At 37.1% G+C, this 21480-nt stretch overlaps 1 protein-coding gene and 2 non-coding genes across 7 annotated transcripts in view; 2 read left to right on the top strand and 1 right to left on the bottom strand.

Annotated features, from left to right (window-relative positions):
* The window catches only part of LOC133848738 (uncharacterized), a 122211-nt gene that overhangs the window by 65229 nt on the left and 35502 nt on the right, over positions 1-21480 (top strand). The window lies entirely within an intron of this gene.
* Positions 16909-16981, bottom strand: Trnar-ucg (transfer RNA arginine (anticodon UCG)). The gene has a single exon. It is a non-coding gene; the product is annotated as a tRNA-Arg (tRNA).
* On the top strand, positions 17873-17946 carry Trnai-aau (transfer RNA isoleucine (anticodon AAU)). Its single transcript has one exon. It is a non-coding gene; the product is annotated as a tRNA-Ile (tRNA).

Below are 21480 nucleotides of genomic sequence, written 5' to 3'. Positions count from 1 at the left end.
ATATCGAGTTATTTTTTATTAAACTATTGTTGAAATTATTAAAAAAATAAGAGAGATTATTTTGTAGCATTTAAGCGGAAAAATTCATCAGAAGAATTATCAAAAAAAAAACTTGAAAATATAAAAAATATTTTATAATATATTTATGATTATATTTTTTCCACAAAGAAAATAACAATCAACCAAAATACTTCTAAAATTCTACAAAATAATCTTTCTATATAAGAATTTTAACAATATTAGAATACAAAATAACTATATTTGAAAGAAGCAGTAAAATAATTCAAATACTCCTAAAATTCTTAAAAAAATTACTTTATCGACTAAATAAGTAAATTGGTTTATTACTACATATTTAAAGGTTTAATTTTAATAGATATTCAGGATCATTATTTGATGATTTCTTGATATAAATACAGAGCTCAATTATATAAATCATTTCTGTGTAATACAAAATAATAAATAATTAGTATAGGGTACGTTATAGTCGTACATGCCTGCATTTTATTCTAGGCGCTGCACGCCATTTGGCTGCAAATTGTCTAACAAAGACTTAAAGGATTAAAGCACAATAATCTCGTTTGTCAATTGTGTTAGATGCCACACACGACGCGACGCTCTCGAATTACGTCCCTCTCCCCACTTCCCTTTCCCCGCTCCTCCGCTCTCGGCGCTTTGCTAGAAGAAAGACTGACTAAACTCAAACTGCGGCTTTTGGCTCGCAACATTCGTTCGCACATTCAATCAACGAAAATGAAAACGAATGGAGAAAGCAACGAAGGGAATGCGTGTGTGTGCGTGTGTGGGTGTGTGCGCTTGTGTGTGTGTGCAGTTATTCATTCATTTGTTTGCTAATAGGCGCACAATCAGACAAAATGACAGACAATCAGTCAAACAAACAAACAAACAAACAAAACGCGGGCAGCGACGGCAGGCAACAAACGACATTATCCAAAGTCAACAGCATTCACACACACACACATGAGCTGCGGGCACACACACACTCGCTCTCACTCACTCGCACACGCATTAGGTGCGCTTTATGTTTATCTCAAAATGCGATGCTTGGCTGCTGATGAGTTCGTTCTCTCTCTCACTCTGACTCTCGCTGCCTCTGACTTCGCTTTCGTTCTCTTCCCGTCTCTGTCTAACAGCCTGCTCATAAGATGACGGCAATTCGTTAGCTCTTAACTTTGAGCTCTCCTTCTTCGTCTTCTACTTCTTCTTGTTTTCGTTGTTGTTGTTGTTTGTTGTTGCTGCATAAACCGCTTAGCGGCGTAATTTAAATCCCTTTTGTGTTCAAAAACTCGTGCAAAGCCTTTCAAAATAATTATCATAATAGCAAATGGCTTTTGTTGTTGTTGTTGTTGCTGTTCTTCGCTACTTCTCTACTCCTACTTCTACTTCGCTACTTCTTCTGCGCCGTCATCTTCATTTCCTACTTATACCCTGCAGTGCCGAAAAATGACTAGCAAAAGTCAAAGCACATGTTGAACTAGAAAAATTGTAATTTTTCAATTCTTCATAGCAACTAAATTAATGCAGTTGGAATATTCATTTTTAGATGTCATGCATATTTATGTTCCTGAAATTTTCGTACATAAGATTTGCAGGGTATTTAGTCTGTCGTTGCAGTCAGTTATTATTTCTCATTTTCTAAGACGCTTTTGTGTATGCGTGTGTGTGCGTGTGTGTGTGTGTTGTTAGACAACTTGTTGTTGGCCACATATTCATGTTGTTAAGGATGAAACACAATGAAAGCGGTAAACAGCAAACAATTTCCAATTGGATTGTTGGCTTCAAGCAGGCGACAGACAGACAGACATACAGACAGACAGAGAGACAGAAAAGTCAGCATCAGCATCAGATTTGTCTATCAATTTGCATATTATTCAGCAAATTTGTTTGCTGCAATATGCAAGCAATTAATATGATTAACTCAATTAAGAAATTGCCCAGTTAAAGAGTTCAGGTGGCAATCGCAAGACAATATTAACTGCATTTCTATGTCAAACTTTAATCGAATTAAACTTGCACTCACTGTGAGTTTTAATTCACTTTTCGCTCTATAAAGCTCTAATAAATTTGCTGGCAATTATTGTTGCTTTGCATTCTCTTCACTTCAATTCGTTTTGCATGCCAGAATAAAGTGTGAACGCTTATACATGAAATGCAGTATGTTAAAGTTTGGTATATTTTACAATCTGTGGTATATTTAGTACTAATAATATATTGATGCACCAAATGTACACTATATAGATGTATGTACTAAGTACATTGTACTTTTTATATCCGGTTTGTGTCGTCAGAAAAAGTAACAGGCACGGACAGTATATTGTGCAGTCTATGGTATTTTTAGTATTAATAGTATTAATAGTACATTGAATGACAAACATATGACAAACATAGCCTATGGTATATTTTAGTATTAATCGGTATATTATTTCGGTATATTTTAAGGAATAATACCGCAACGTTTCGCTTATATTGAGTATCTCATAGTTGATCACTCGACTGCAACTTTCTTACTTCCCTTTTTTCTTGATAAATATGTTAAATCGTTCCACTTTTGATTGTTTCGATTCGTTGCGAGTATTATGAATGCCCTGCACTCTGTTTCCACAGCTCATCGACTTCTTGTACGGTGAATACTGAATGCTGAATACGATTTGTGAGCTTCCACTTCATCTAGAGGAAGCAGACAATCTTCCTTTTGAGTTGTTGCTGCCATAAATCACATGCTTATTGAATGTAGTCGCGGCTTAATTACAAATCATTGCCTAATGAGCACAGTAAACACTCGCTGTCAGCGACAAAATAGTTGTTGTTGTCGTTGTCTCAATTAGTATTCAGAGCGAATCGACGTCAAATTGAAGAAAATTCAAAGGGCAACTTTGAAGCTGTCATGAAAACTCGCCAGCCAACAATTCGATATCTTTTACAACTAACTGTGTCTTTTGCCCCTTTCTTTCTCTTTTTTCCTCTCTCGCTCTCGCTCTCACACTCCGTCTGTGCTCTCTTTGAAGTTCTTTGCTGCCTGCCAAACACAAATCACAATTAAAATGTCTGTTGGCGTTTGCCATAAAGTTTGCAATCGTCATTTCTGATTGCCTTAAATAGTATATTTTCAGCATTCCGTTTAGGGAGCAGGGAAAAGGGTAGGAAGGAGGAGGAGGAGAGGGAGGGGAAGGGTGTTCTGATAAGTGAAGGGGATACTTTGCCCAAGAATAGAATGCTGCGCTTGTTACGTGTAACAAGTAAACTTGCCTCGGCCCCAAAAGAGGCAGCAACAGTCGAGCCCAAGGGGCGACTTCCGCAAACCTTAACAACCACTGCAACACTAACAATCTCCCTCCCCTCACCTCCTTGCCATCCCTTTCTTCACGATGTATGCTGCTCTCTCTCCCTCTCTATCTCTCTCTCTGTCTCCACACACAGTCCATAGACATGTCAGTTGATTTTTATATATGGCTTTGCTTGTTGTACTTTCTTGTTTGGCTCTGAAGGGGCGCAGCGAACTAGAGTAGCTGCTTGATGAGCAGGGTGTGGGGTAGCGGGTGGGAACGGAGGGGAAACGGAATGAAGGAGCAACTCTGCTGGCCAAGAAGTCGCTCTTGATGCCGTGTGCAGTGCAATTTTCATGTCTGCGACTTGGTTCGTTTCTCTTTTTGCTTTTTTTTGTTGTTGTTGTTGCTTTCATGTCTGTCTGCACGCGATGTTTAACGTCTGGCGAAGGTTCCACACACGAGCTTGCAGGCGGACAGGCAGGCAGACAGACAGTTGGACGGACGGACAGACGGACGGATCCAGACGATAGACGATAGGCAAATGCAAACATGAAACTTTTTCGGCAACAGCCATAAGCAGAAGCAAGGTGCGGCTAGCAGGACATCAGCATGGAGAGGCGGACGGACAGACAGACAGACGGACAGACAGACGGACAGACAGACAGACAGACAGACAGACAGACAGACAGAGTTAGACAAGCTGTTCGGGGCAACCCGCGCTGCAACATCGACATCTGGCCCCCTTTAGCGATCGGCGGCACCGCCAATCATTGGCGTAAATTGAGCTCATTGTGGCCTAACACCATTACATTCAGCAGTCTTTCTCTCGCTGTCTGACATGTCGGGGTGGTGGCAACTCTGGCAACTCGGGCAACTCTGGCAGTCGACGGCGGCGTCTCCGATTGCGGGCAAGTCCTGTGTGAAGTCGTTAAATGCGGCAGCGTAAAATAAATTGAGCCAAGTCATGTTTCGAGCATGAAATGCATTTTTATTGCACGCTGCAGCCAAGCTGCCACATGCAACATGCAACCTGCCACACACAAACACCCAGACAATTCCCCCGAGGATGCGACGTATTGACTCTAGTTGCCACATAAAACTAAACAACTTCAATGTGCGCTTTAAGTGAACTCAAACTATATTTTGGCTGTTATCGATAGACGATAGAGAAATGTGACAGCAGATATTGATATATTTTTGGTATTAATCGAAGTTGTTAACACATTACTTGGAACTGTTTCTATAATGCATAAGTACAATAGCAGATTAGACATTTATTGGAACAAATTAATATTTTTTGAGGTGATTTATTCACATTCTTGAATTTCCCCTCATAATAAATAGTTCCGAAAAGGAACATTCAAAAATAATGAATAAACATCTGAAATACTTTTGTTTTCATTTTAATGAGACATTGAAATTATCGACATCTGCATTTAATTTACTATATATGTATGTATAATTATCTTTACATTAAACCAAAACTGTGCTTTATTATTCTTTACGAATACCAAAAAAAAATACTAACATATACTGAAGTTGTAATAAGTTTTTAATAATATTTATATTCAAAATCATTCTTCGGTATATTTTCGTTTTTTGTTTGGTATATTTTAAGTTACATACATATATCCCTGATTTAATTAATATAGTTTCATTTGCAATAAAAGCAAAACACAGAGAAAATACAAAAATATACTGTAGTAACTTTTTGATAACTCATATATGTATGTAGATACCAAATCTAGTATTCAATATATTTTAGTATTTTTTCGGTATATTACTACACCTTTCTGAAGTTGTTTTGGATAACATTTATATAGACGAAAATCATACTTTTGATATTTTTAGTATTTTTGTGGTATATTCTAAGTATAATAGTGCAGTTTTGCTAATATTACAAATGGTATCTTATGTGTTTTTTGTCGTATTATTTTGATTGATATTTAACTTTTATAATTTCGAATTCAATTGCAAATGAATTATTCATTGAATGCTGTGGCGCAAGTACTTATCCGTTATCTCTCTGTTATCTGCTTATCTCGTTACAGGTGAGTTCATATGACTGTGTGCCATAACAATAAAAAAGAATCGCCAGCAAGGCAAGTTTGCAGCTGACTCGAAGTCGCATCGAGACGAGACGAGTTGAGTCCAGTTTCAGTTTCAGTTTCGGTAGAGTGAGTTTTAGTCTGGCCACTAATTGCGCTGGCCATAATCCAGACAAAGTGTAGATAGAACCAACTGCTAACCGCCAAAAACAACAACAACAACAGAAACTGCGAAACTAGTTTCCGCTTCCCACTCTCTGTGTGAGTTTTATATGCTTTTGTTATTTTGTGTATGTTTTTAGTTCATAAATTTTAATGTAATATTTTCATGTTGTACAATTTGATGGCGCCAAAACGCTTACAACGCCGAAAATTATGCCATAAAAATGCACAGCACTAATTAGGCCAACAAGCGACCAGACAACCAGCCAAACAACCAACCAACCAACCAACCAACTAGCCAAACATCCAGCCAGATGTAAGCAAAATGCGTTTTTAGAAATGTTTTGCTGTGTCTTCCCTTGCTCTGGCTCTGGCTCCGGCTCTCCTTCTTCCTCTCCCTCTCACTTGTATCTATTTCTCTCATTCTCTCTCGCTCACTCCTCTGGCTGTCTCCTACGCTTTGGGCCTTCAATCGCCGCCTTCTTAACGGCCGCACATTTTTTTGTAGCCATTTAAATACCCTGACACTAGCATTCCCTTTCATTTGCCACTAAATATGCAATTCTGCAATTAAAGATGAATTATTTTAAGTGTTATTCAATAGAATCTCGACATAATTTCATTAAAAAGGGTTTTAAGAACAAATCTAAATATTATTCAATAGAGACTCAATATAATTTAGTTAAAAAAACATTCAAAAACAAAAATTATGGCAGAGCATGTTTCTAAAATGATGTTTATAGTATTATATTATAGTTAATTTATTAAAATTGAATTGTTTGATATTTAAAGCGTAGGATACATAATTAATATGCTTTTTAGCTGACAAAATATTTAAATATTTGGTATTTACGTCGCATATATAATATTTAATAAAATTCACCAGCAAACTTTGAAAAGAGAAACCTTGATTATAAAATTAATTGAGCTGAAAAGATATATTGTTCTATACTGGACTTTTAGGGAATATTGAAACAAATGGAATATATAGTATATTTTGCAATCTATGGTATATTTTGAATGTGGTACTATATCAAATATATACCAAATAAAATCTTTGATATATTTATAGTATTTTTGCGGTATATTGAATTGGGTATTTTGAATAGTACTATGACAATATACTAAATATAGCCATTGGTATATTTTCAGAATTTTGTGTAATTATAATTTGGTATATTTTGAATGTAGTATTACATGCATATCAATCTACCAAATGAAACTTTTGGTATATTTTAAACGTAGCACTATACCAATATACCAAATAGATCATGTGTTATAGTTTTAGTATTTTTGTGGTATATTAATTCGGTATATTTTGCCTTAGTCGACTTTCATACTTATCTTTATCTTTTATGCACTTAATTTGCATAGCTATAGAGCATTAACAGTTCGGCAGTAAAAATAGTGCCAGCATTATTTTTTATGCTTTCGCTTTGCTGGACCCAACGAGCTGTTCAGCTCTGCTCTGCTCTGCTCTGCTCTCGTTGTGCGCCATTTCAGCTGTAAGTGTAATCATCGCACGATGAAAGCCGCTTACAATAATTGCCCCGCCTTGTCGGACATCGCTGAGCAGAATGGACACACTTTGTGGTACACTTTGTTTGTCTGTAACCAGATCAGCTCTTCCTTTTTTTTTCTTCATTTTTTTGTCTGCCTTATTTTTGGTTAATTCATTGAAAACGCAGCGTTTTGTGTCGATTTCGTTCCACGCCCCACGCTTTAACCAGAATCTCGTGAATATAATCTCAATCCTAAGTAGGCAGCCGGACAAGTCGAGGGCTTCCGTATTGCTATGCAAATTGAAAGCTGCCGTCATTAGTGCTAAGTTTGTGCTGTGATTCAATTCGTCGTGTGCTGCGGCAAGAAAACCTCACTCAGGTACTAAATGAACTTTGCCGCCCTTTGCCGTGCCACACTTAACATTGGCGAAGTAGGAGAGGCAAATTGGCCAACACAGAGCTCTGATTAACTTAAGCTGCTCTAAAGCATTAAGCTGATTATATTAGCTAAACCAATTTAATTAGCTGCGTGTGCAGCATGCAGCTCTGAAGTTAGCATTAAGCTGGCACCGCAACGCAATGCAACCAGTATTATTTTCATATTTTATTAATAATTGACTCTTGTGGCTAGTGATCATTAAAATTAATACGATTTATTGCGAGTTCACTCAATCTGCTTATTATTAAATATTCCTATTAATGTGATTCATTTGAATTTGAAATGCTTACAGAGAAAATACATTTTTTGGTTAATTCAATTTATCAATTCTAATGTGTTACTTCAAATATTTATGTTTAATAACATTTGGCAAATGTTTTTGAGTGCGCCTGACTTTTCAGCTGAAATGCAGCGGAATTTTCCTTACAGTTAAATATATTACAAACTATCTATCAGTGCATTTTATAGGGTTAAATATATGTGTGTTCAAAAAATGTTCTGTTATTTTCAAGAGTCGCTAAATTTGCAGGTGAAATGCAACTGAATTTTCACTGACAAAAAAAGGAAAATTTATTTGTAAACACTTTATTATATTTGAATACATGCTGCATTTATCTCGAGGGCCTTAGACACTCCGGATCATCTTGTTGCAATAAGGAATTGTATTCGTTATTTCAATAAAATAATAATAATATAGAATACGTGCTTAGAAACTAAGTTCAAAAACTGTATTCATACTGAACTCCTTCCTCCTGAACTTTCAGCTGAACTGCAGCTGACTTTTCACTGATAAAATGGATAAATTTATTTGCAAATATATTCAACCCCTGAACTTTCAGCTGAACTGCAGCTGAATTTTCCTTATGTCTCGAACTTAAGCACTGCGCAGTCTGCCTCGAGTGTTTCAGAATTTATTTTAGGCCATTTTCGTGGGCAAAATTGAAATGGAAAATATGTGAAAATCGCTTCAATTTATTGAAGAGTTTTTCGCTTGATAAATTTGATTTTGTGTCGCTTCGCTTGGCGTCCGAAACTAAAACGTTAATAAATAATTTAATTTATGTAAGTATTTTAAGGCGCTCTCATAAATGTTATTCATGTGCTTGGCTGTCGACTTCCCCTTGTTCCCCATTCCCTGGGTTTTCCTCCCCTTCCCCTTTCCCTTCCCCTTTCCACCGCCAACTCAACTCAATCGCTTTGCTCGTTGTCTCCGTCTTTTTTTTTGGTTTTTTTTTCTTTTTGTTGGTCAGCTGCGAAATCTGGCAACAAAAATCGTGAACACAATATTTATGCCTTTTGCTTTGTTGCGCTGTCAATGTTGTTGTTTCTGTTGTTGTCAAGTTTGTTGCTGTTGTTGCGACATTGTTGTTATTCTTGTTGTCGTTGTTTTTTGTTGCGCCTAGACGAGGGTTGACATTGCGGCTACGCATTCAACTTTCATTTTGTGTGCTCTGTGCCTACATTTTTTACAGCAGCCAACTGCAAAAAGCAAAACAGACTGCCAGATACCCTAGCAAATAGTCTACGTTTAAGTGTGAGCCACTGAGCATGCCCCATTGAGTTGAGACTTTAATTTTTTACAGGGTATTTATAACAAACTTTTGGCCATTTATGTCATTTCATATTTATTAAGCGGTCTCCGCATAATTGGCAACTCTGCCTCTATCTGACGACAATGGCAACCTTTTCTCACTCTCTCTCTCTCTTTTACTGTATTGCTGTCTCTTTTGTGGTGTGTCGCACTTTGTTTTTGTTGTTTTTTGGGGCAGCGGCCCAAAGTGCAGCGGTTAAAAGCGACCACCGAACCGCACAGCTTGGCACTCTTGAGCGAACACCACATGGGACGATGATGCAACGGTTCAACGGTGGTTCGAAAGTGGTTCGCAGTGGTTCGCATTGGTTGCAACAACGCATTAAATGATTGCACTTTAAAGTGCTGCGCATCTCGCATCTCGCATCGCATCTCCTTCTCCATCAATAAATGCATTAAAACGGCCGCCAGTGTTAATTGAGTTAACAGCGCTTCGTGCACTCAGCCAAAAACTCAGCAAAAGTTGCTGCAAGCAACACAACAGCAAATGCATGATTAAGCGGCAAACTTTTTTAATGCAAATTACGATGATAATGCTAATGATGCGGAACAGTTTCATAATTATTTATCAACTGTTTGTGTTTATTTATTTTGTATTTGTTTAATGCACGTGAAGAGCAACATTACCTAAAATGGCAATTATTTAATGCAAATTGCAATGCAATGCAAATGCCAATGAATCAAGTGAAAAAATATAATTATGGGTTACTAAAACGCTTGTTTCTGAATTATAATTGATCAATGCAAATATTAAAGAGAATTGAATTACAAATGAGAGGTTAAAATTTTAGCTAGTCATGAAAATTACAATGCAAATGCTAATGAAACTGCAGCTCATTAATGATTTTAATAACTTTCGCTGAAAACTAAACAGAAAACGCACTTAGCACAATTTATTTTTCACTTTGTGTTGAAAAGTTTGCACTCTAATGAAAACTACAATGCAAATGCTAATGAACCAGCAAGTGGAGAACAGTTTAATAATGAGTTACTAAAACTGTTTATTCTTTAATGAATATTTGCAATGAATTGAATTGAATTAAATTGCTAATGAAAGCTTTTATTTTAGCTAGTAATGCAAATTACAATACAAATGCCAATGAAGCCGCAATTCAATTGTAATTTTAAAAATTGGTGCTGAAAATTCCAATAATAAGTCATGTGTCATGCAATGTATTCATTACTGTGTGTCGTAATAATAACGTTAATACATAACTTTATTGTTGACTGTAATAAAAATTCCAATGCAAATGCTAATGAGTCAGCAAGTGGAGAATAGTTCAATAATAAGTTCCAAAAACGTACTTTCTTAATTATAATTGATAAATTGCAATTTTAGCATTCAACAAAATTCAAACTTTTCATTCCTAATAGTAATGAAAATTACAATGCAAGTGCTAATGAAGCAACATTAAAAGCTTAATTATTTTTTCACTGACGAAAGTTTTTAATTCTCAACACTAATATAAATGGCAATGCTAATGTTAATGTTGTTGCTTATTTCATATTTGTAAAACTTCAATAAAAAGCAGCACTTAAAGCAAATTCGTTTATTTCATTGCTGAGAAAAGCTTTTAATTGTTTGGCTCAGTGTGCGTCGTTGTTATCGCATTTCGGTTGACTGTGGTGCGGATTGAGGTTGCAACTAAAGTTGCATTCGAATTGAGTCGGAATCGGAGTTGAAGTTGAAATTGTGGAGGATTGGCAGAGTGCTGGCATTGCATATTGCATGCTGCATATCACGCATACGTCATGTGGCACTCAGATGAAGTGACGCTGCCTCCGCTTGTGGCAACTACTGCTGCCTCTGCCTCTGCCTCTGTCTCTGCCTCTGGCTTGCCTCACTTTTGGCGCACTTGACTTTGACTTTGGCACATCAAAACCCATTTGGCAAACTCCGACCCAAACTCCCATAGACTTGAGGCTCTGTTTTGTGGTTGTCCTCGTTCTCAACTCTCTCCTCTCTCTCTCTCTCTCTCTCTCTCTCTCTCTCTCTCTCTCTCTCCTCTCTCTCTCTTGTTCTCTGTCTCCGACTGCGGTTGACTCAAAGCACTCGTAGCATTTGCATATTTTATTGTGTTTTAATTAACTAAAATTCCACATTGATTCTATTTGGCTCGAGTTGAGTTGTGACTGCCCAGACTTCTCTCCTTCCCCCTTTCTCTGTCTGCACCGAAGAGCATTTCGTCCTTGCGGCCAACCAGCCACGCGTTTTGGACGCGTTGAGGTCTCTCCTCAGATTATATACTACACTATATACATACAAACATTCAGATATACGTAGATACTCAACTCGGTCACAGCTGGCCAATTGAGAGTTTGTGGTCGATATTCTTGTTTTCTTTTTCGAGTGTGTGTGAGGTGTGTGTGTGTGTGTGTGACTAGCTGACAGCAGAGAAGAGCACACTTTGCAATCCATTTTGCAGACTCACTTTAAGCTAAGCCAATTTTGTGGCAACCTCAAGAAACTTGAAGTTTCCCAAAAAGCTAACAAGCTGCAATTTGACATGCAAAACACTTTAACAGCTATCGAGTTGCCTCAATTCAATTTGTTCGAGCTATAAAAACATGCATTTTACCAAAGTTATTTTAGGGCATCGCAAAAATGATTTCAGTAAAAGAAAATTTATGAAAATCTTTATTTTAAGCATTTATAAAAATGATTTAAATAAAATAAAATAAATATTGAAATAAATCAATGTATACAAATCTTTGATTTAAACCTAATAAAATAAAAATTCAGCTGTGCATTTTCTAAAATGATTTAACCAAAAAGAAAATATATATTAAAATAGAAATGTAATGAAAATTCATTTTTGAAGCATTTTGAAAACAGAATAATAAGATATTAAATTAAATTAGAATTAAAATAGAATAGTAATAAAATTAAAGTTTACTTTTTAATGGGTAACTCGCAAGTTGAGCAACTGCTGGAAATGTTTAATTAAATGTGTTTGAGAATATGAATGAAAATGTTTGCTTTTTTTTTTTTTTTGTGTGAATAAAATCAAGTTAATTGTGTTGATAAAAACAAAAGGCAAAAACAAATCGAAGTCGAAATTGAAATCGAAATCGAAATGGAAATGGAAATGAAAATCGAATTGTTGAAAAATGTGGCACGGAAATGGAAATGAAAATGCGATGCGATGCACAATCAAAAATAAATTGTTATGTAATTGCAATTATCGCTAATTGTTATTAAATAATTCACGCATTAATAACTGTATTTAAGTAATGCAAAGCAAACCAATTTTCAATGTCAATTTTCATTTACGACAAACACAAAAAAAAAACAAACAACAAAGGCAAAAACTGTGTTTGTTGTTGCCTTTTGTCTAAGGCAATAAATCTGCATTAAAACTCAATTTGCATATTTGCAAAAAGGGAAGCGAAAGGGAAGTGCAGGGAAGTGAATGGAAGTGAAGGGAAATGGCAAAGTCAAGCAGCCGGATTTAGTGTGTTGAAAAATTAAATGTCATTGCTAAGGCCAGGGCTAAAAAGTTGTTAGCTCATCGCTGTCAGCTGCCACTTGGCTTTTCAGTTCGGTTTTGGCCAGTTAATTTATCAGCACAGCAAATTGTTAAAGCCAGCAAAAGAAAGTTGACGTTGTTGTTGTTTTTGTTTGCCTGCTGACATTTGAACAAATTAAATATTGACTTGTGCAGAAGAGAGTCTATCAAAGGGCTTCAATACACACACACACTTTTGAGCTGATAAATGCAGTTTGATGGCTTTGCTGCCTGCCCTTGGGGGCTTAACAATTCTCAAATGGTCAAAGTGCCAGATAAAAGCCAAGCCAAAAGCAACTACTCCTTTCTCTTCCTTCCCTTCCCTCTCCTTTCCTTACACACACTCACACACACACACACACACACACACAGAAGTCACAGCTGCACGCAAATATTTGCCGCACTTTTTATGGCATCGTCCACGACGATGATGCTGATGAAAAGCGAAGAGCGAAAAAACAACAAAAAATATGAGAAGCGGGAAATCCTTTTTCGTTTTTTTATGGGATTTGTTTGGCATTCGCTTGTCATAAATTTAACAGCAACTAAATATTTGATTTGATTTCATTTCATTTGATTTAAATTCGCCCAAAAGCGAGCGACAACACTTGATTAAATGACGATATTCAGCATTTTAACGATGTGACAACGTTTGGCATTCAACATTCAACATTCAAGTGGCAAATCGATGAGCTTCAAGTGAAGTGCTCTCTTAATGATTGCCAGCTGAAAATAATTTCTTTGAAGACATATTTTATTTGATTGGCGCACTTCTTAAAATCCTACACATATAAAAGATGTTCTAAAATCAAGATTTAAGTCTTAGTACTAAGAATATTGGCATCTTCTTCTTTAAGTTTCCTTTCAATATTTTAAAATTTATTAATTTTCTGCTGCTCCCCACAATGCTAGTTGAAATCATCAAAATGTTCGACGAAGATTTTCTGCACCGCCAAACTTGAATAGAAAGATATACAAAATTAGATGACAAATTGTGTAAATTATTTTTGAAAATGTTAAATGAAATGTTGATGATTTTAATTTCACACAAAGTATGTATAATAAAAACATTGCGTATACTTGATATTGGGTATACGTATTTTTTGACAGCGTTTTAACTTTACTATATGCCAGTATTTACAGGGTATTAAACCACAAAAAAATTAGTAAGAAATCTGCAGAACGTTTTTAATTTTAAAAATATACCAAATTAATATACTGCATAAGTAATGTATGAAATTATATATTTGGTATATTTAATATTCGTTCAAAATGTACCACCGAATGAAATTTTGTTTTTAAATATACCAAATTAATCAACTGCTAAATATACTAAAAATTTTAAAGGTTTGTCCTAGAATATTGATATGATACTACCGTATAATCTAATAAATACTAAAATATACCAAAGGTTATTATTGGTATATTTACTATATACATAAAGCGAAATTGTTGCACACTTTGTTGCAATTGCAATTTGTTATTATTATTCTTATTTTAGTGCTACTCGAAACCGTTTTTAACACTTTTCCAAAGCTTATTCAAAGATAGCTCATTAAATGTTTTGCCATGTTGAATAATGAATAGTTTCCCTTATTTCACTTTGTTGTTGTTGTTAACTCAGAGAAAGAGAGAGAGAGAGTCTTTAGTTCGCTGTCTCATTTATGCGGCTCGCTTTTTGTGCCCTTCCTCAATATTGACAGCGGAAAATGCTGAAAATATTGAGGGAAACTGCGCTGTGATGATGATGATAATTTTTGTGTTTTTTTATGTGGCACATGCCACATGTCGCTGCCACAGGGGTGCGGTGTGGTTGGGATGGGCATATTAAAGTGTCTGTCATCTAATTTCTTAGTGAGTGAGAGGGAAGGAGTGAGAGGGAGATAGGGAGATAGGGAAAGATAGAGAGCGAGTGATGAGCAGACGGGTTGTTGCGTGTGGGTGCAGGAAAATGAGCATAAAACAAAGTTTATGTGCAACTTTTTGATTACAAATGCAAATTACAGCGTCTGCGTCGACGGCGACGACAACTGCAACAGCGACTGCGACTGCGACAGCGACAGCGACAGCGACTGAGGCAGAGGCAGAGGCAGTGACTGAGGCAGAAGCAGCGACTGCTGCTTGAGATGTTGGGTGAAAAAAGGCGAAGCAAACTTTTTGATATGGCAGCAAAATTGCGCCAATGTTTGTTTGTTTGCCACGTGTCTCAGTGTGTGTATGTGTGTGTGTGTGTAGGCATGTGTGTGCCTCTAGAGCGTCTGGCATTAAGTTGTGCGCTGTTTTGGCAGCAAGTTGACAAAACATTTCATTTGCAGCCAAAAATGCGTAATCATAATGCCAGCACACGAGTGAGGGGGAGAGCATGAGAGTGGGCGTGAAGGAGAGAGAGAGAGTGTGGGAGAGTGTGGGAGAGTGAAGGAGAGGGAGAATGCGTGCCCCAGACGCTTCTGTTCGTGACGCGTTTAATAGGCAGTCCTCGGGTTAATTTAAACTCCAGTCGTCACAAAGTTGTTACTAGAGTTGGGTTCAAGAGAGCGAGAACGAGAGCGAGAGAGAAAGAGAGAGAGAGAGAGAGAGAGAGACAGAGAGAGCGAGAGAGGAGCTTAGATAGAAACAGGCAAAGCCAAATGAAAAGTTGGGCGATAGTTGGCATAAAAATCGGTTCACTTGCAGCTCCACAAAAGTGGAAAGTGGAAAGTAGAAAGTCCCCACAGAGTAATTACTGCGATTTACACACTCGCAACTTTTGCGCCAGTTTTAAAATATATGTATATTCCTCTTTTTTGTAGCACATTATTATTATTAATTTGTCTGTGTTTGTTGAAAGCAAATTAATCGCTTTCAACATTTGTGAATATTATTATTTATTATCATATTATAATATGCTTTATTTAAGGGGCAACACTATTGTAATCCTTGTTTTTGGGGCGGTTTTTTTGCGGTATGGAATGCGGATAAATGAATGAAATTTGGATATGTTATGGAACATATATTAAAAAGTACAAATACATTTTTATTATATAAAAAAAGGGCAAGCGGTGTAAATTTCAACCTACCTTATAGCTCAAATTTGACTAAAAAGTAGGAAAGTTCTTCGTTTTCTAAAAATCATCCCAGTTAGTTAAACAATCTTTAAAGCAAAAACAATTTTATTTAATTTTTAGAACATTTTTGAGTCTTAATTAACTTTGAACATTAACTTTATTATAAATACTGTTAAAATACTCGCGAGTATTTCAACGACTTCAACTGTATATTAACCGTTGAATGAACAGCCGCCATCTTTAAACGGTAGGAGTGTAAAAGCTGCAGTCTTTAAAGAACTCGTTGCTGATCACTCGTTACCAATTACTCATTAATACAATACTCTTTAATTGTAGGCGCACATTGACTCGTTACAAGTGCAAGTTTCAAGTGGTTTTATGGTTGACAAGTAATTAGAATCATTTTTTTTTACGTTAAATAGAAAAAAAATGGAAAACAAAAATAAAAAAAACTTATATTAACATTAACTCTATTATAAATACCCATAAAATACTCGCAAATATTTCAACTTCAACGGTATATTAATCGTTAAATGAACAGCCAAAAGCCGCGGCCATCTTTAAACTGTAAAAACTGTAAAATGGCAGCTGTAAACGGAGTGCGAGCAATTTAAGCATAATTTTCGCTTTATTTCTTTACGATTTTTGTCATAAATTGCCAACAGAGACAGCCCAACGAGAGAGGGAGAGAGAAAGAGAGAGAGAGAGAGAGAGAGAGAGAGAGAGAATAATATCAGCAGTGACATTTAACATCCGGCTGAAATTGTTCAACGCATTTCCCGTTTGGGGAAAATTGCAAAGTCGTTGTTCTCCTCGACCTGCAATTAAACGCTTATCGAAAAGTTCGCCAAAAGAGCAAGTGAGGCAGAGACAGAGACAGAGACAGAGTGAGTGAGAAAGGGCAAAGAACGAGGTTGCAGCTGCATATAATTGGGGTTATGAGTTAAAAAGTGCCGTAAAAGGAGAGCAGACAGTAGATGCATATAGTATGCGGCATATAGCTTAAGGAATTAATGAACACCCACTTCTGCTGGTTGTCAAGCGCTAAGCAGCAGATGCGAGAGAGGGCAGACGACGACACAAAACAAATCGACTCATTCGCATGGAAATTAATTGCTGTCTGTCTTTCTGTCTGTGTGTGTGTGTGTGTGTGTGCGGAAGGTGCGAGGGAAAAACGTTCAACGACAACTGACAAATTGAATAATGACATTGCACCAACGTTGACAATTAAAAAAAAAATAAAACAAAAACAGATAAAAAAGAAAAACGCAGCAACGATAAAGCAAAAAAAAAAAGAAAAGAATTTTAAAAAAGTTGACAATTTTTCGACCGTGACAGGACTCGAACCTGCAATCTTCGGATCCGAAGTCCGACGCCTTATCCATTAGGCCACACGGTCACATGTATAACGTGGCGCCAGAAGCCGTACAAATCAGACACGACGTTGACGCTGACGTTGCTGTTGACGTTGACGTTGACGTCGACTGCGGACAGCGAACGCTGACGTGGCGCAGCGCAGCGCAGAGCAGAGTCGAGGCTAATGGCACAGGCATACACATACATAAATAGTAATTGGAGTATGGGGAATTGCAGATGCAACTGTGTGTGTGTGTGTGTGTGCGTGTGTGTGCAAAACAAAGCGTTGCGCTAATTAAGCGACGCTCTAATGAACAGACATATCTCCGCTCTGCTCGCACACACGCCGCAAACTCAGCAGCAGGTAGAAAGCAGCAACAAACACACTCACACACTTGCACACGTCTGTTTAACAATAGCGGAACACGTAGAGCACACAATGAAAAAAAGAAAAGAACGATTAGGGGAAGAGGGACGCAGAGAGCACGTCGGGAAAAGAAATCTGAAATGAGAATGTCAAGGAAATGTGCAAAATGAGTTGTAAAGTCGTCGCATCGCATCGCATCAGCAGAGCACAGTCTTGAGCATTGCATTTCCTATTGTTGTTGTTGCTACTCAACAACAGCAAGAACAACAACAACGACTTTGGCTACAACAACAAGCACTCTTGTGATTGTTATTGCTGGCAATGCTGCTGCTTCCGGTGGTGCGCACTGCGCATTTAATTAGCAAATGCTTTAAAGCCAACCCATCATGAACAAAAAGCTTTAAAACTGACTCGTAAAGCTGATTGTTACGATCGCACAGTGCCTCTCAAACTGCGCGCAAATTCTATTTTTAGAACAGAACACAACGAATGGTCAAACTGATTACGTTTGCCGTTTTCGTTGCTCGCTGTGCTCTTGTTTGCTACATTGCCGCCGCCTTCCACAGCGGCCCATTAGCTCAGTTGGTTAGAGCGTCGTGCTAATAACGCGAAGGTCGCGGGTTCGATCCCCTCATGGGCCACACTAAAAATAATTTTTTTCCCTTTTTTTAAATTTATTTTATGTGTTATGCCTGCAATCATTACCATAAATGCTTGAAATGATTTGGTTATTAAATTTTGTAGAGAAAACTGCATAAAAAATATAAAAGTGACACACAAAAATAACATGTGCAAATAAAACAAACAAAAAATCAAATTCCAATTGTCACACAAGCGACCGTATATGTGACCATCAATCGCTGAAAAGGCACCGGGATTGACATACTTATACTTTTCTTTAAAAGTATATCACTTTTAAATGATTATTATCTAAAACAAAGTATTGAAAATGTATAATTTTCATTTTAGTTTTTTGTTTAACTGGTTTATACAACTTGTTTCTTTATTTTTTATGCTTCTTTAGCATTCAATAATTCCTTTTAAGTTTCTTTATTTCATGAAATCAATATTATAATAAGTTTTATTATTTATTTTTATTGAATAGTTTTATACAACTCTTCCTAAAGTTCTCTATCTCTCCCTCTCTTTCTCTCTCTCTCGAAAATTGTTTGCCTCTCAACTGATTATTATTAATTTTGATGGCCTGTCGTCGTCGCATATTGATTGTCTTTCATTTCTATGTATTTATGTTAAAATGCCATTTTAGCTGAAATCTCATTACATTTATGGCCTAAAGTAGCAAATGGCCACGCCTACTCTTCGCCCAGACGACTGACGTTGATAAGTTGCGCAATTATTGCGCTTCGTTGGCAACGCTCTCGCTGCCGCCATCGTCGTCGTCGTCGCATTCGATTTTGCACAATTGAATTCAATTTCATTCACAATAAAATTTCGTTGGCAACATCATGATTAGCAACATTTTCGACATCATTATCATCGTCAACTGGCAACTGGCAACTGGCAACGACCGGACTCAATCTGAGACTCATACTCATGCTCATTCTCATTCTGAAACTCGAACTCGAACTTTGAATCGACTCGCTTCGTCTCGATTCCATTCAATTCAATTCAATTCATTCGTTTCATTCGATTCATAGCTAACAATTTGCAGGCGCCAACTCAAAACAACATCACGATTGCCAAGGGAATGCCATAGAGAGATGGGGGAGGTGGGTGGTGGAGGGGTGGGGAGGGAAGGGGAGATTGCAAAAGGAGGAGAAAAGGTTGAGGTTGTTGCCTAGGTCATAGGTCGCTGTCTGGGCCTTGTAAATGTTTTCATTTTCGTTCATTTTCAGCGCCGCCTTTTTGGCAAACATTCAAAACTAACGAGGCCCCCTTTCCACCCCCAAAAAAAAGGATGTATGGGTGGATAAAAAGGGAAGGGAAAGGAGGGAGCATTGTAAGAAAAAAAAAACTGCGGAAAAACACGATAATGTGCATCAAATGAGCTGTGCGCACATTTCGCAGGCGTCGCATTGGCTATTGAACTTTATTAGCCTTGTAGCTAGAGCTTTGCTTTTTGGCACAGACTCGGCACTTTGACTCGTTACCAGCAGACCAGCTAGCAGTTACCAGTTGCCAGTTACCAGTCGCTGGAAACTCGTTACGAACAACTCGCTATCAACTGCCAACTACTCGCTACTTATTATTCGCAGCCAAATAATCGCCATTAGCTACTCGCTGCTAAGTACTCGCTGCTAAGTACTCGTTGCTGATCGCTCGTTACTAATTACTCAGTTCTTTTCATTTAATACTAATTAATAGTTAGAAATATATCAATACTCGTTATTTGTCGCAACTTTTTTTCAAAAACACATTGACTCGTTACAAGTGCAAGTATGTTATAGCTGGCAAAAAGTCGCGAGTAATCAAAACTCATAATCGGAAACAAGATTCTTATAACTTTCTTTCTTTAAAAGTAACTTTGATTTTTCGCTCGTTACTTGTTACATCTACTCGCAACTTTTCACCAACTTCTCGTTGCTCGCTAGATATCAAATGCTACGCAATAATTGGTACTTGTCAATATTTATTATATACTCATGACCCGTTGCAAGTTTGAGTTCCCAGTTAATCATTGCTTAGCTTTTTTCCAGCTGATTTCCTTTCATTTCATTTCATTTTTTTATAGTTAAGAGTAACTCGTTACTTGTTAGTCGTGACCCGTTGGCCCGTTGTTCGTTATCTGCCATCCGTTATCCGTCACCAGTTCTTAGCTGGCAACTAAATTTCAAGTTTGAGCGAAGCAGTTTATCAAAAGCTTAACTAACGGCACACACACACATACACACATATATACACATATACACATGTGTATATACCGCATAGTAACTCTGCTGGACATGTTCAGTTACCCTATAGAGTTGGGCATCAGAGTTGGGTATGCTCAGGTCGATAGACTACGAATAATTGCGGATCGATTGCAATTTATCGATATGACAGAATTCATCTCAAAGATCATTTATCGTTAGCAATTTGTCGATATTATATGATTCAGTTAAAGTTAATTTATCGATATGATCGAATTCGTTTTGACGTAACTCATCGATTGCAGTTCAAAGTTCATTTATCGATAGCAATTTATGGATTTCATTTAAAAGTTAATTATTTAACGATGTTTGGGTAATAAAATAGCGAGAATAAAAAGAATTACTTCTAGCATATTTCCTATTAGTAAATCGCATATTTTTGAGTATTTTAATGAAGTTGCTGATTTTTCATTATTTTATTTATAATTCCAACACTAATAATATATTAATTTCTCTTGTATTTACAGGTGAGTTTACTCAAAGATTCATCCATTTGGACTCTGTTATCCTAAACTTATCTGTGTACTTCTCATTAGCTGGTGAGTGACTGCTAAGCATTAATTTCATCGTTGTGTCATCATTAGCAATTTCGATAAGTCTACAATCACTTAACGATATTTCTTGTCTTGACACAATGCTGAAATTATACTCGAGGTAGTTTTATATTATTGAAGTTTGTAAGATGAAATGTGGGTTTATAAAAACTTCAGATTCAGATGAAATACATTTAATTAAATGAAATAGAAATATCAATTTTCCAGTGAAGTGTTGGAATTAATGATGTTATATTATTACAGTTTTCTCTCACGTGCTTTACGTGTTAGTCGCGCATACCTCTTTGGCTTAGGCTTAGGGTATAGACCTAGTTACAAAACACACACATCATTCTGGCTGGTCGTGCATGTTTCATGTCCACTTAAGACTTGGAAGACGACGACGAAAATCCCATTGCCCAGTCGTCTCCCCCCGCCGCTGCTCCTCTACATAGAAGGGGGGGAGGGAGTGGGCTGTCCTTTGTTAACGTTGTTTTGGCCGTGGTTTAGAGTTTTTGCTGCCGCTGGCAGTGAATTACCCCTAAATTATGGTAATTTATTTTGCCCCAAAGAGCGATCCAGCAAGACGACAACCAATGTCCAATGGCCACCGGCGTCATTGTTGTTATCGCATTGCCAGGACACCACCCCCGTCCTCCCCCCGTTCTTCCCAAAAACACATTCAAAGTCCGCATGTGGCGCAACTTTGTGTCTTGGCCATTTAAAATGTATGCGATTTAGAAATGTGTTCGCTTCTCTCTCTCGGTTATGA

This window comes from Drosophila sulfurigaster, chromosome X, assembly GCF_023558435.1.
Source record: "Drosophila sulfurigaster albostrigata strain 15112-1811.04 chromosome X, ASM2355843v2, whole genome shotgun sequence".
In the NCBI taxonomy this organism is placed as follows: Eukaryota; Metazoa; Arthropoda; class Insecta; order Diptera; family Drosophilidae; genus Drosophila; species Drosophila sulfurigaster.
The sequence above is the reverse complement of the archived record's forward strand: the minus strand, read 5'-3'. Positions and strand labels throughout refer to the sequence as shown.